This window comes from Stenella coeruleoalba (genome assembly GCF_951394435.1).
Source record: "Stenella coeruleoalba genome assembly, chromosome: 5".
Lineage (NCBI taxonomy): Eukaryota > Metazoa > Chordata > Mammalia > Artiodactyla > Delphinidae > Stenella > Stenella coeruleoalba.
The window spans coordinates 65465305-65479963 of record NC_137150.1 but is presented as its reverse complement, the minus strand read 5'-3'; the positions used below and the strand labels follow the sequence as shown (position 1 = coordinate 65479963).

Genomic DNA, 14659 nt, shown 5'->3' with positions numbered 1-14659 from the left:
TACAGGGAGCAGGGCAAGGTTCAGCAAGTGTGAATTCAAATGTAAATAAAAGAGGAGGGCTGAGGGGTACCCTTGGACCAGGGTCCCCGAGGCAAGGTGGGGCTTTGAAGCCCCAGCTCTTCCGGGCCCCCACTGAGCCTTCGAAATCCATCTGACAGGGTGGTTGAAGGCGCCTCACCACACAGTTTACCAGAGGCAGGAGTTTCTGCAAGAACAGAGGACACATCAAGGAAAAACCGTATGTTAAATATGGCCCATGAAGTCAACATCACTCTGATGTTCTGTATCCTTGGTGGGAAAGAATGCTTTATACAAATACCCAGAAAGAGCAAAGGAAGTGGCACGTTCTGCGGGGCTCATCGTGGGGCGTTCCAGCAGCTCTCAGTCGGGAAGTCAGAGGCAGGAAGCCACTGCCCTCCGGTCCTTGGCCAGAAGCTCAAGGCTAGAAACCAAAGCAGGGAGCACTCAGACTCCTTAGTCCAAACCAGCTGCACGTCTGCGCACCCCACTCCACCTCCATCGGGGTCTCTCAGATTGCTGCCCACTTGAGCTTGACATTTCTCTGGAGGAAACTGCACCTGACATCCTACAGAGTTAGACGATCCCACCAAAGCATGTCATGAACCCATCCCCTTCTCTCTGGTTCCACTTCGACTACCCTAATCACTGTGACTACCACCTTTCACCTGGATTATGGCTTGCTTCTACTCCTTGCAATGCGTTTCCCCCACAGAAGTCAGAATGACACCGGTAAACGTGACTCAGATGCTTCCCTGAGCATCTTCACACCTCAACTCAGCTCCAAGCCCCTTCTCAAGCTCACTGACACCTACCAGCCACGGCCTTGCCCTCATCTCATGCTTCTCCCCCAGCAGTCCACTACCTTCTGGCACACTGGTCTCCTCTGTTCCTCAAACACAAACTCATTCCCACTCCACAGCCCTGGCACTGGCCTTGCCCTCTGCCTACAATGCTCCCTGCCCAACCCCGACTTTCCCATGGCTGGCTCCTTGTCATTCAGACCTCAGCTTAAACATCACTTCCTGGGCTCTTCCTCATTCCCTCATGGGCAGAGCACCCTCTGTGAACCCTCCTAAGCGTTACTTATTATTCTCTGCTGTTTACATGTTCATCTATTATCTGCCTCCTCCACACAACCCTACTAGAATGTAAGTTCCAAGGGATCATTGTTTTGTGTGTCTTTTTCTTCACTCTAAACCCAATACTGGATCAGCGCCCAGAGCAGTAAGAGGCACATAATTGGGAATCCAATAAAGACTTAATGAAATTAGATGAATGCGTGCCACAGATGACAGAAGCCTCAAAGGCTGCGTCAAGGCAAGTAGCCCAGCACTGCGGCTAACATCCTGGGCTTTGGAGTCAGACGCGGATCACTGATTCTTGCAGTCAGGAGCTGTAGGAGTTCAGGCAAGTTTTCCCACTTCTCTAGGCCTTATTTATCTCAACTAAAAAGGGGACAACAGGACTTCCCTGGTGGCGCAGTGGTTAAGAATCCGCCTGCCAATGCAGGGGACACGGGTTTGAGCCTTGGTCCGGGAAGATCCCACATGCCGCGGAGCAACTAAGTCTGTGCGCCACAACTCCTGAGCCTGTGCTCTAGAGCCCGCAAGCCACACTACTGAGCCCACGTGCCACAACTACTGAAACCTGCGCGCCTAGAGCCCATGCTCCGCAACAAGAGAAGCCACCGCAATGAGAAGCCCGTGCACTGCAACGAAGAGTAGCACCCACTTGCCGCAACTAGAGAAACCCTGCATGCAGCAATGAAGACCCAACGCAGCCATAAATTAATTAATTAATAAGGAAAAAAAGAAAAATAATATTAAGGGTGGGGCGGGAATGTGGGGAGAATTAAAGGAGATAAACCATGTGGAACGCCTAGAACAGGGCTCACCACAGACGAAATGTTCGCTGTCATCAACTGCAGCCCCATCTTCCAGGCGGGAAAACTGAGCCTCAGAAAGGTGCATGCGCGTTCGCCCAAGTTAGACACTGAGTTAACAGCAGAGTCAGGTTAGAAAATCTCCTTTTTAGTCTCTGTCCACTGCTCCACAGACCAGTTATTCCTTAGACAATAATAATAACAAAAATACCTGATATCATGTCATCGATTTATATATTCTGCCTTGTTCCAGAAAAAATCTGAAGTACCTGACAAAACATGCACACCGTTCATGATTTTTTTTAAAGTAATAAAATTGGGAAGGGAGATGGAAAAATAAGGTGAAGGAAAGGGACAGAAATATAAGCCATATGTCTCATACCATTTGCTAGAGGTGGGCTTCACATTTGGCTCTGAGCTTCCCAGAGGCCAATATAAACCAGAGGGAAATACCTGTGTACATATGGTCCTTGGGAACACTTGGTTACTGAAATGTCACAGCACTGTGTGAGGAGGTGTCACCACCCAGGTGAGAATCACCCTGGTTTTTCACACTCTTGCCAGCTGAATTCCACCATCTGCTTACTCCTGATCACATGCACTCTAAAGCCACACGACCTGGGTTCAGATCCCAGCTCCACTACTGACTGCATGGTGCTGGACAACTTATTAACTCCTCAAAGCCTCAGGTCCTTCCGCTATAAAATGGAGGTAAAAAATAGTACCTAAATTAAATGTGGTGGTATATATACAATTTATTACTATTCAGCCATAAAAAAGAAGGACATTCTGACAAATGCTACAACACAGATGAACCTTGAAGACATGCTGAGTGAAAGAAGCCAGTCACAAAAGGACAAATACTGTATGATTCCACTTCTATAAGATACCTAGAAAATTCAAATTCTTAGAGACAGAAGGCAGAATGATGGCTGTCAGGGGCTGGGGGAGGGGAAAATGAGGAGTAAAAGTTTAATGGGTACAGAGTTTCAGTTTTGCAAGATGAAAAGCATTCTGGAGATTGGCTGTCCAATATATGACTGTACTGAACACTACCGAGCTGTACACTTAAAAACGGTTAAGATGATGGGGCTTCCCTGGTGGCGCAGTGGTTGAGAGTCTGCCTGCCAATGCAGGGGACACGGGTTCGAGCCCTGGTCTGGGAAGATCCCACATGCTGCGGAGCAACTAAGCCTGTGCGCCACAACTACTGAGGCTGCGCTCTAGAGCCCGCGAGCCACAACTACTGAGCCCGCATGCCACGACTACTGAAGCCTGCGTGCCTAGAGCCTGTGCTCCGCAACAAGAGAAGCCACCGCAGTGAGAAGCCCGTGCACCGCAACAAAGAGTAGCCCCTGCTCGCCGCAACCAGAGAAAAGCCCGCACGCAACAAAGACCCAACAAAGCCAAAAATAAAATAATTTTTTTTTAAAAATGGTTAAGATGGTAAAAATCGTTATGTGTATTCTACCAAAATTAAAAATACAATTAAAACAATAGTACCAACTGAATCACTTTGCTGTACAGCAGAAATTAACACAACACTGTAAAGCAACTATACTTCAATCAAATAATTTTTAAATAAATAAGTAAATACCCCCCCAAATAGTACCTACTGACAGGTAGCTGTAGTGGTGAATCAATGTAGGTCAAGTGCTTAGCCCAGTGCCTGGCACCCAGAGAGCAGTCAGTGCATGTCAGTTCTCCTTATGGGCAGTCAAAGCATTCCCATTGGTACTACCAACCCTAACCTCTTGGTGCCCATGGTCAGCATCACAGCGGGAAAACATCCCAAGCCTCGACGCTTCAAGGTAGGCTCCTCCCACCTGGTGAACAGAGCCTACAATCACGGCCCAGGCACAGCGGGTAGGAGGAGGTGGGGTGCGTGCAGGTTCCCGGGAGGGAAGTCCCTGTCTCGTCTCCCCCGTGCTTCAGAGCCACTTAGAGAGCTGCTTCCCCTCCCTTCCTCACCGACCACACAAGCTCAGGTGTCAGGGCACTTTCTCCCCACTATTGTGATCTGTCACCTAACGCCATGGGCATCAAAGCACTTCTCCAAAACACATCTCCAACATCTTTCCTGCACTAGAGAAAGGGGCCCCCAAGCTGATCAGAAACTGATCTGACTACGAAGCGTTACTCATTAGGGCCGTGTAACATCGCGGGGACTGTAGTGGGGTGGTGCCCTCCTGGTCTCTGTCGAATGCTGCTGTCACATCAAAGAAGGCTAAAGAAGTCTGTGTGTGTGTGTGTGTGTGTGTGTGTGTGTGTGTGTGTGTGTGTGTGTTTAAAATCTATTCAGAATCAGGGCTCGCCTATGAATGGGAATTATACTCCAGAATTCTTGCAGCTTTAAGAATAGTGGGAGAGGCTTAGACGGAAAGCCCTGATCAGTTTCTTTCAAGGCCTGTGCATAATTTCATCTCCACGGGTAAAGCTGAAATAAAGGCCTCCACTATTCAGTTCCTCCTCTTGGACAAGCTATCATCCTCTTCCAGGAAAGAAAAAGATAACAGGCAGCAAAGCAGATGGGAAGGTAGCAGCTCACATTCAAACAATATTCACATGACCCAAGGAAGAAAAGGCTAAGTAGAAACCAAAGAAGAAAAAAAAAAAAGTGAAATTAAAAAACCAACAAATTCAAACCTTTGAGTCCATGTAACGTGATAGAAAGAGGTCTGACCTGGGAGAAATTGGTTCCAGTTCTCAATTTCTCACAAATTAGATCAATAAGTGTGGGCAACTCTGGCACCCTGAGTCCCAATTTCCTCATCTGCAAAATGGGCATCTTCTCTGCCTTTTTCTGAAGGGGCAGCTTCCACGTAGTAGAAGGAGGAATGACCCGAGAATAAAAAGATTCGGATTCTAATCCCACCTAACTAGCCATGTACCTGCGAGGCAGGTGAGCTGCACTCCTGGGCCTCCCCTGCCCACCATCATGCTGTAAAATGAAACAGATCAATCAAATCATCCCAACTCTGGCAGTCCATCAGATCTACGCAGGGTCCACACACCAGGTATTTACTGCGGAGTGGATGTCGTGCAAATGCTATACAGAAACCTTTTGCGTACTCTTAAGTCCAACCATAACTCTGCTTTTCAAGATAAAACTAGCCCTCCCCAAGTGTCCACCAACACCCCTTCTGGGGTGTTACTCTAGCCCTAGCACTCAGACAGACAACAACACTCCCAAATTATCTTTCTCCCCAAATTAAGTTAGGCCTCAGGTGGGAGGAATAACTCTGATTTTTAATATACGAATAGAATTTTTCCTCAGGCATAGCCCGTCTCTGAATCCCACTGTGAGAAGTATTACCCTGGGAAAGCAGCTGTCCACACCCCAAACGAAAGCAGCTAGCGCTCCCAGCCACATGCCCCATCACCATGCAAGCGAACCAGCCCTCAGGACTCTGAGCCGTGGGTCTGCGGGCAGAAATGTCACTGGCTCTGGCAATAACGAAATACTCACGCGCCGTCAGGCCCCACAGGCAGCTGGCCTTCCGCTGGCCCTCACTCTCTCTCACACACCCTGAGTCCCGCTGCAAAGAGGTGGTCCCCAGGCCCGAGGGGAACAGTACTGAAACCTTCTCTCCTCGGCTCCCAGAACAAGGGGCAAAGGAAAGGAGGGGGAGGGGTGGGGGGGAGGGGGCGACTTTGTTTCTGGAAGCAAGAATTCAAATCCTGCTTCTCCTAAACCCTGAGTCACCTCCTTCCCTTCCAATAGATCAGTGTGGTGGGTAAACATTTCCATATATGGAGAAGCAGGCTGGAGGATGTCAGAAAAATCACCCTTCTCTCCCCTGGCACTTGAAGAACATGCCCCACTAAAGACAGAATTCCTTACTCAGAGTGCATGTTTAACCCCCAAAGAAGTGGAGCCTCAACTGTTCCACAGGCTCTCCTGTTACAGGAAAAAGGCTCCCCTGTCCAGACAACGAAGTGACTGGTTTGAAAGGCTTTAAGTTCATCTTAGGAATGGGGCCATCTAGAATGCAACTACATTTATGAAGTCAATTTATTAATGGGGTGGGGTGGGGGGTGTTTAGGGGGATGCACCTGAAGAAGGTCACGAAGAATCCAGCCCACAGTTCTTTCAGTGGCAGATGAGTACGAAAACAACCCTTGGACCCCAATCCCTGACCCCCTTGGGCCTAGAGTCCTCTTGGGAACTTAGTTTCGCATGAGTTCTTCATAGGACAGACACCAGGCAAGAAGACCCAGAATAAAACCAGCCTTCCAGAAGAAAAGTGGAGGCGGGGTTGGGGGGGGCAGGGGGGTAGACAGAAGGGTGACATGCCCAATTTAATTTGTAAGATTCATTCCCTTAGTTTGTAAGATTAATTCTAACCCGAAGGTCCTGAAAAGTGTCCAATGACTAAATTGAACCAGTGGAGTCAATCAGGGATGAATCTGGTCTGAAATGACTCCAGACTGAATTAGAGAAGAAAGGAGAGAGATGAAATGGCAGTGTGGAGAAGTCGGGGTCTGCTCAGAGAAGGAATCTGTATCTTGGCTTCCCAGTGGTTCTATTTCTCAGCACAATCTTATTCTACTGTTGGCTGTAAAGGCTTTCTGTAGGTCAGATGAGCCATTGTTCAGAATCATCGCCCACTTGCTACTTTTTGGGCCTTCACCATGAGGGTGCTTTTTCTCATCCCAAGGCAACCTTCAAGTAATAAACACCACTGTTCAGGGAGCAAGGGGACCCAAGCCCTAAGCCCAGATCAGTCACTCCTTACCACTTTGGACAAATCTCTTCTCCTCTCGTAGCTTATATTCTCTCATCTACAAATTGGGTAGATATCCCCAAACTGTCCAACTATGTGCTCTAAAAGCAGCTTCTGTCCAGCCTATCGAACAGTCCTGACATTTATTTTGATCACTTGTTTTCTATTTTTGCAAGCACACCACAAGTACCTGAAAAAATGGCCAACACTTCTTATTCATTGCATGTTTCATAAGTAAACATAAATATAAGTGGTTACTAAATGAGGTAAGGAAACAGGATCAGAAAACCTTCCACCACATGCTAGAACCAGAACTCAGCACAGAATTCTTGCAACTGCAGTACTCCCAAGCGGTCCCAGAAGTAGGCTTGAAGAGGGTAAGGAGATGGTCCTCGTGTGTAACTGACACTAAACCAGCCATCAGACTTAGTGCTTCTGTAGAAAGACTGTCATCCTTTCAGGAGCTCAGAATTCCTTCCAATATTCCAACAGGAGCATTTCAGCAGAGGAAAGAGCTATTCCATGGAAAACAACTACCCAGGGATGACCTGGGAACTCTGTAAACCAAGGACCAAGGAGGGAACTACAGAGACAGGAATGAAAACCAGAACGAAAAGTCTAAAGCTACCCTCCATTCTGCTAGCAGCATTTGGAGATCAGTTTCCATATCCACAAAGCAACCCTTCATTCCTTAATGTATGTGTGTCTTTCTTCCTCGTGACCCCTGACAACCACTGGCTCTGGGATCTCAGGGGAAGAAAAGACCATAAAGGCCACTGAGCCCAATGTCTCTCCTATTTATGAACCAAACCCTCCCCCCATGGCATCCCTGAGGTCTCCAGTGAGGTGGAGATCATTATCTCCTGCAGCTGTAAATTCCATCTTTCCAACAGAAAGTTCTTCCTTATATGGAAATAAATATGGCTTCCCGGCCTTCAACCTCTGGCTCCTTATTCTGCTTCTTTGAACCATGCAAACAACCTATGCCTGTCTCATGGGTCTGGAACTTTTGTAGGTGAATGTGGCTACAGAAACAAAGCTCTCCGAGATCTCATTCCTCGGTCACCCTGGCTGCCTCCTGCCAACTTGAGGCCCATCCTTTCTGGATTTTTCCAATAAGCATTAGTGCTAAGCAACCCATTCTGCATAGGTACTGCTGGCCTTGTGGGTTCACAAGACGTACCCTATTAAATCCCAGTCACTGAGAAAAGAGAGAAAACAGACTTTGTGATCAGTTCCTCATCCACCTGGACCCCATCAACCACACCACATTCCCACCCTTTGTGGACGAAGCTCAGGAATGCGGATCCCCTCCCCAGCTCCCCACTTCTGCTCTCCAGCCTGGCCAACCTAAAACTGTCTCCAGGATACAAGACTGTTTCAAGGAACATTAAGAGCGAGCTCTGTAAGAAAAGAGCACCTTGCCAACATAAGCGCTCTCAGAATCACAAAGCGGCCTGCAGGCAGGACCGCGGGGCCAACTGGAGGAACACAAGGCTGGGAGCTCGTGATCCCTGACAACTGCCGGCACCATTCTCCTCCGTGTCCTTTCAAAATGGGGGGAAAAAATGTTCTTTTCTGCCACCGTTCTGATGTGGCACTATGTGAATTCAAGGTATGTGTGATAATGATGCCTCGCATTATTGCATTCCTTACAGTTTAGTAAGTGCTTTACCAGACAATCTCATTCAATCCCTACTGACAGCTATCCCTGGAGGATTATACCCACTGTAGTGATAGGAAAAGTGAGGCTCAGGGAGGTTAAGTATATTCCCAAGGTCACAAAGACGGTAAGTAGTGAAAAGAATGCTGGTTTAAGAGTTAGACGATTTAAGATTCCAGTTCCAATTCTGCTGCATATGAAATAAATGACCTCTGGCCAACTGTTTGACTTTTCTAAACCTCAGTTTCTGCAGCTGAAAATTAGAGATGAAAACAGCCCCTCTGCCTACCTCTCAGAGCGGTTATGAGGATCAACTGAGATAAGGCTAGTGAAAGCCCTCTGGAAAATGGGTAGGCGTTACAAAAGTGTAGGGGATTCTTGTGATAACTTGTCAGTGACTGTGCATTCCATTACAAACACAAAAAGCAGCGAGGTCATTCTCAAGACAAAGACACATTAAGGCTCTGGGAACTGAAGGGAAATGATACGACGTTCTGCAGGGTTCTGTCTATATGCTACTCATTCGTGCAGTTGAAACTCAGCATCAACTGTCAGATTTTCAGCCCCACATCACAAATGTCCCCAAGACTGCTCAAGACAAACTCGCCCTTTTTGGCTACAAGCAAATGCCAGGCCAAAAGGAGGTAACAGAGATGGGCGCTGGGAAGACCCCCTGAGAGTCTCAGTTCTGAAAACCTGACCTGCAATGTTTTCCTTGGAGAACTTGTTAGAAACACAGGCTCCAGTCTCTCTGCAACAAGCCCACAGGGAAAGAAACGCACGGTACGGAGCTATTTACCAGAGAACACTAAGGAAGCTCCCAAGCATGAATTAATCAAGGGTACAGGATATTTCAAGCTGCAGATTCCAAAAGAAATCTCCAACCCATTAAACCTCTGGCCCAGCTCACAGAGGCTCAGCCTGGCATTCGGGCAGCCCAGGCTGCAGAGAAACCCGTTTACATACCAGAGGTCCTGCAGCAGGTCACCAGGAGCCAGGAGGCACCCGAGAAGATCTGAGAGCTCAGGTGGGAGAGCCTGGCTTCCTTCAGGCCTCCCCCAACACACTAGTCATCAGGATTCTCTTCAATTCCTGCAAAGATCCAAGTCAGCCATGGCATTTATGGAAGGGCCGGACCTTCCCCAGAAATCCATTCTCAAGGCTGATGCACACACAGCTCAACGATGACTGTTTTCTGGTTTGCATTTGATCATCTGCTTCCTTGTGCTTAAAGGTGAAAGAAGACCCTACATGATTTTGTTGCACAGATGTGTGATTCCTAGCATGAGTGTGCGCCTGCATCCTCAGGGATGCTATAGCAAAGGGCTTTGAGATGCAAACAACTTTGCATCTCAAAGAGCTCACAAGCATGAAAGAGAAAGGCTGACCATAATACAGGACGAGAGACTTCAGTAGGGTCCCCCTTGATGGGAGAGATGGATTTCCGGGTCAGCTACTAAGAGGGTAGGACAGGAAAAGGGGGAGGTGAAGGAGTAAAGGACATTCCAGGCAAAAGGAAAGATTTGAGCCCAGGCGATAAGGAGCTATGTCCAGTGAACAGCAAGCTTAGCGGATGTGTAGGGAACTAGCGGGACAGGTGGGCAGGTGAGTGGAGACAAAGAGTAGCTCAGCAAGGTAAACTGAAGCCAAATGATAGCTGGAGGCTAAGGTGACTGGATTCTAGTTCTAAAAACAGTCTTTTTCTGGGAAGCAATCTTTGATCACACCACTGATCATCTTTCAAAAAGTAGTCTCTTTGGCTCCTCACTGCTAAATAATAACAATAACAAACATAATTTATAGAGTATTTCATCTGTGCTGAGCACTGAACAAAGCAGGCTGCATACACTGTCCCATTCAACCCCATCAACAACCCTGTGAGCTAGGCAGTCTGGCTCCCATAATACAGATCAGGAAATGAAGGCTTAAAGATAAACTGTGCCAGTCTTAGAGAAAGAAAGTGGGAGAGGCCAGGATTAACTAACTCACAGTGCAAACTCAACCCCTTGCAATTCTAGACCATACTCTCCAATTTCTAACCTTCTTCTTTCCTACTGCCCAGACTCTTCCTATCCCATTTCTATGAGATAAAATCATCCTATCACACATAATAATCCTATATAACAAACATAACGATCTCCAAAAATAGTTGACAAAATTCCTTATTTGATTCTGTTTCCCCACAAAGTCCTTGGAGTCAGGAACCTTGTCTGTGTTCTCAGCACTGTACACACAGTGGACAGTCAATAATTACATGTTATTCAGTTAGACAATATCTCTGAAGGTTGGGCCGTGGAAGTAACACAATACTGGCTGTAATTTCCACTCTCTTCTACAAAGAAATGGAACTAATCTCAGTGAGGGTCCCAAGATCCAAAGGGGAGACACAGCCAAGTTGAAAGACACAGGTCAAGAATCATGTGCCTGGAGCAGCCCGAAGGCTCTGCAGCTACTCAGGGGATGCGTGACTCTGAACCTACAGCCAGGTGCTCCAAAGGCCCATCAGAAGGAGGTGGACAGGACACTTATTTCCTTGACAAAAGGAAAAAGCTCCGAGACCCTCACAGCTGTGACTTGTACTATGCCACTTTGCCTTTCAGCCTCAGTACAAAGACAGACTGGGCCAGCACAGTGGTTTTCAAACTTTTTTTCCCTAGCAGTACAGCTTTTCCATTATGCAACATGCTTTGTGGATGCTTAGCTTGTAACGAAGATAAAAGCAGAGCTGCTAAGACTGGGCTCCAGAGCCCCCTTCCCTCCTACTCTTCTGACCATTTGTCGCCTCCCCACCTTGCAGCCCAACCCCAAGGCCCCTCTCGGAGTCTCCCAGGCTCAGGGGAGCACAGCTTGAAAACCAGCAGCCTCTGAGAGCTTCATAGTACCTTCCAGCTCTGATTCTAGTAACTTCCAACGTCTGAGATGTACCTCCTTTTAAGCAGCTCTGCATTTTTACCAGTGAGACAGGCAATATATGGTGTAGCAGGGAAGAAAGAGGTCTCAAAGTAGAAAACTTGGATGATAATCTATTTAAAGACCTGTGTTCTCAGAAGCAAGTTATTTAAATCTTGCTAAGCCTCAGTTCTCTCATCTGTAAATGGGAAAGAATATTGTTATCCACCTAATAAGGCGTTTATGAGAATTAACTAATTTCATGCATAAGTTGCTTAGCAGAATGCAACAATAAATACTGTGTTATGATCACTCCATCTATAAATCCATCCATGTCCACAGATGAAAACGCAGGTAGCACTGCATCCAGGGCAAAGAAGATGCTCAACAAGTGACAGAGGTCCAATTTTTTCCTTCCTTGCTCTCATGGACATTTCAACCTAAACAAACAATATGGTGGCAATAAAGATCTAAAGGGAAGAATACATTTCATGTCCCAAATTCCCTACAGATCATCTTTGAAAATATTACATCTTGTCTCTGGAAACTTTGAAACCCATGGCCATCCCAGGCTTCCAAGGATGTCAATCAAGACAGTCCAGGGTGGAGAAGGTGAGTTTGAGAAAACCGGGTCACTGGCACAGGAGAAAGTGTGAGACTTGGTATCCCAGGATCTGGCTATAAAACTATTATCATGGGCTTCCCTGGTGGCGCAGTGGTTGAGAGTCCGCCTGCCGATGCAGGGGACACAGGTTCATGCCCCGGTCCGGGAAGATCCCACATGCCGCGGAGTGGCTGGGCCCATGAGCCATGGCCGCTGAGCCTGCGCGTCCGGAGCCTGTGCTCCGCAACGCGAGAGCCACAGCAGTGAGAGGCCCGCGTACCACAAAAAAAAAAAAAAAAAAAAAAAACACTATTATCATTTTTATTATAACCTCAAGTAAAAAGTCGAACCACTGAAAAAAATAACTTAGAATATGCCCCAAACTTGGGAATCACCTCATCTTGAGGCCCCTGCTCCAACTACAAGATTCCCTGTCTCTCACCTGAGTTTTGCCCCACGTTCCCTGAACATCCTGAAGGTGCTGCCAGGTTAACCCCCAATTTCATCCCAACTTTTGCAGGTGACCCCTCACCAGTGCTCTGAACTGCACAAAAAATAATGTCCAACTTCCTTCAGGCCAGCACTCATGGCCTCCAGGATGGGCCTCAACCCATCTTTCCAGTCACACTTCCCATTACATTGTCACTAAGGGCACCAGGCAAGAGTATACCCCCAATTCCTCCCAACTCCAAGGTTTGGCCATGCTTCCCCCAGGACTGTACCTCCAAATCTGAGTGCCAGATCTCTTTACTGTGCAGTGGGGAAGAAGAACCCTTGGGAGTGTTTTGTGATCAGGATGTAGTCAAGAGTGTCTTCACTGCCCCATCCTTTCTCTAAAGATGGTCCCACCAACTACTGGTCCATAAACATCCACATCACAGGAAGAAGAAATATTTGTGTATTTCTTTGCTGTCAACAAAGCTTTTCACGTGCCGCACCTTTTTAAACACTTAATGTAAGATACGACCATGACACCCACTTTGTAAATGAGGAACCTGAGGGTCCAGGATATAGTCAGGAGCTGAGCTGGTAGCCAAGCACAGGGCTTTGGCTCCAGAGCCCTTACACACTACACTCTCCCCCAAGAGCTGAGTGCAACTGAAACCCTGCTATAAAAGGTGCCGTTCTCCCGGCCAGCTCACTGCATGGCCCTGGGCACATCACTTTCCTTCTCTAAGCCATAAAATAAGGGCTCTGAGGTCATCCCACACATCTACATACCCCTTTCCCCCTCCCCTTGAAAGATTTCTGAGATAAAACCTCAGAAGCGAATTACCAAGGTAACGTCAGTTCCATCCCAAGCTTTCCCTCCCAAACTCCCACACCCAACGCGAAAGAAGGAAGAGTGACTGACCCGAGTGTCAAAAAGCCACCAGGACTCTACAGGACACAGCACAGGGAATGCAGTGTGGCAGGACCACCATACAGACCAGCAGGCTGCTCCCCAAGAACAACTGCAGTCATGGTCACAGTGCACGAACCTTGCCAGCAGCTTGCTGGTCTGACCGGCAATTTATAATAAGCTCAAGATGCACAAGCATGAATGCGGACAGCACAGTATGCATCTTACATGCCCCGTGGCCTATGGGCTCCACGAGGGAGGGCAATGGAAAAATCCCTCTTTCCTTCAAGATTCTGAAGACATTAGCACGTCTTCTCTCTTTAGCACGAGCAACTGCAACTGCTGTCTGACCGGAACACTCCCATCCGGATGCGAACAAGCTGCCGTGCCCTCTCTGTGCTTTCTCCTGAAGTCCAAATGCTCACTGCCAGGCTCTCCCAGGACCACAGGGTCCTAGATCTGGCAAAACTCAAATAGCAACTGGTCCAACTCCTGTAACAACTTGTCTGGGGGCAGTCATTCATTCAAAAAGCATCAATGATGTCTCCTTAAGGCACAGCGATAGGATGAGGCTAGGTTTCTGCTCTCAAGAACCCTGCAGCAATATCTTCAGTGGCTTCTCAGTGGCCACAGAATAGTCCAAGCGCTTTATCTAATATCTCAAGTTTCTCAATAACTTGGACTCAATCTTCTATTTCCACCATGAACTCCCTCCCACTCCCACTCAGCACACATTCTTTGCTTTATTCAGACTGAACTCTTAGCTCCTGGTGCTTTTGCTTGACCTACAACCCTTTCCCATGCCAAGATCAGTTTATAGATAATCCTACAAGACCAACTGGTAGTTCTCAACTGGAACAAGACTGCTCTTTGAAGAAAGGTAGTTATTTCAGCAGTGTCTCACGCATTACAGGGTACGGAGCATCTCTGGCCCTGACCACTGAATGACAACGGTGGTCTGGCCTCCAGCACTGAGATAACAAAAAACACTCCACCACATTCGCAAATGCCCCTTAAAGTGATGTTACTGCCCCCAAACAGACAGTCACCGGACCACCGTCACCCTGCATGAAACCTCCCTTGCTTCTCGGTCCAGCCAGAAGAGTCTCTCTCCTCTGGATTTGCTCAGCCTGCTACGTAGGACATGGACAGTGACCTTCCTCGTACTCTTCTCACTACATACTTGACATACTCCCTTTCCAGGGAGGGCTCCCAGTGGGAGAGTCCATGACTTATCTCTGCCCCTGGTGCCCAAACTAGCACAGCACCAGCCTCATAGTAAGTGTTTAATAAACATTTATGAACAAATTACACAAACAAGACAACTGTCCAGGGCATGACTCCCAAGAGGAGATTAAACCGAGCTGGAAAATCACAAATCAACCAGTACTGCCAATACTAAGGAGAACTCATTGCAGGGCTGAGACTGAGCAAATGGCCCGCTTTTCGGTATATTAAGTATAGCAATGTTATACATTTTATCTAAATAAATATGAAGTAGAATACTCTAGCCGTTATATTACAGTATTAT

At 47.5% G+C, this 14659-nt stretch overlaps 1 protein-coding gene across 5 annotated transcripts in view; it reads right to left on the bottom strand.

Moving 5' to 3' along the window:
* The window catches only part of LPP (LIM domain containing preferred translocation partner in lipoma), a 695014-nt gene that overhangs the window by 632505 nt on the left and 47850 nt on the right, over positions 1 to 14659 (bottom strand). The window contains exon 1 of one of the 5 annotated variants that reach the window (XM_079921714.1): positions 5373 to 5421. The exons of the other annotated variants lie outside the window; for them this stretch is intronic. The gene's annotated coding sequence lies outside the window, so the exon portion shown is untranslated. Of the gene's footprint in view, positions 1 to 5372; positions 5422 to 14659 lie in introns of those variants that run through there. 5 annotated transcript variants of the gene reach the window in all.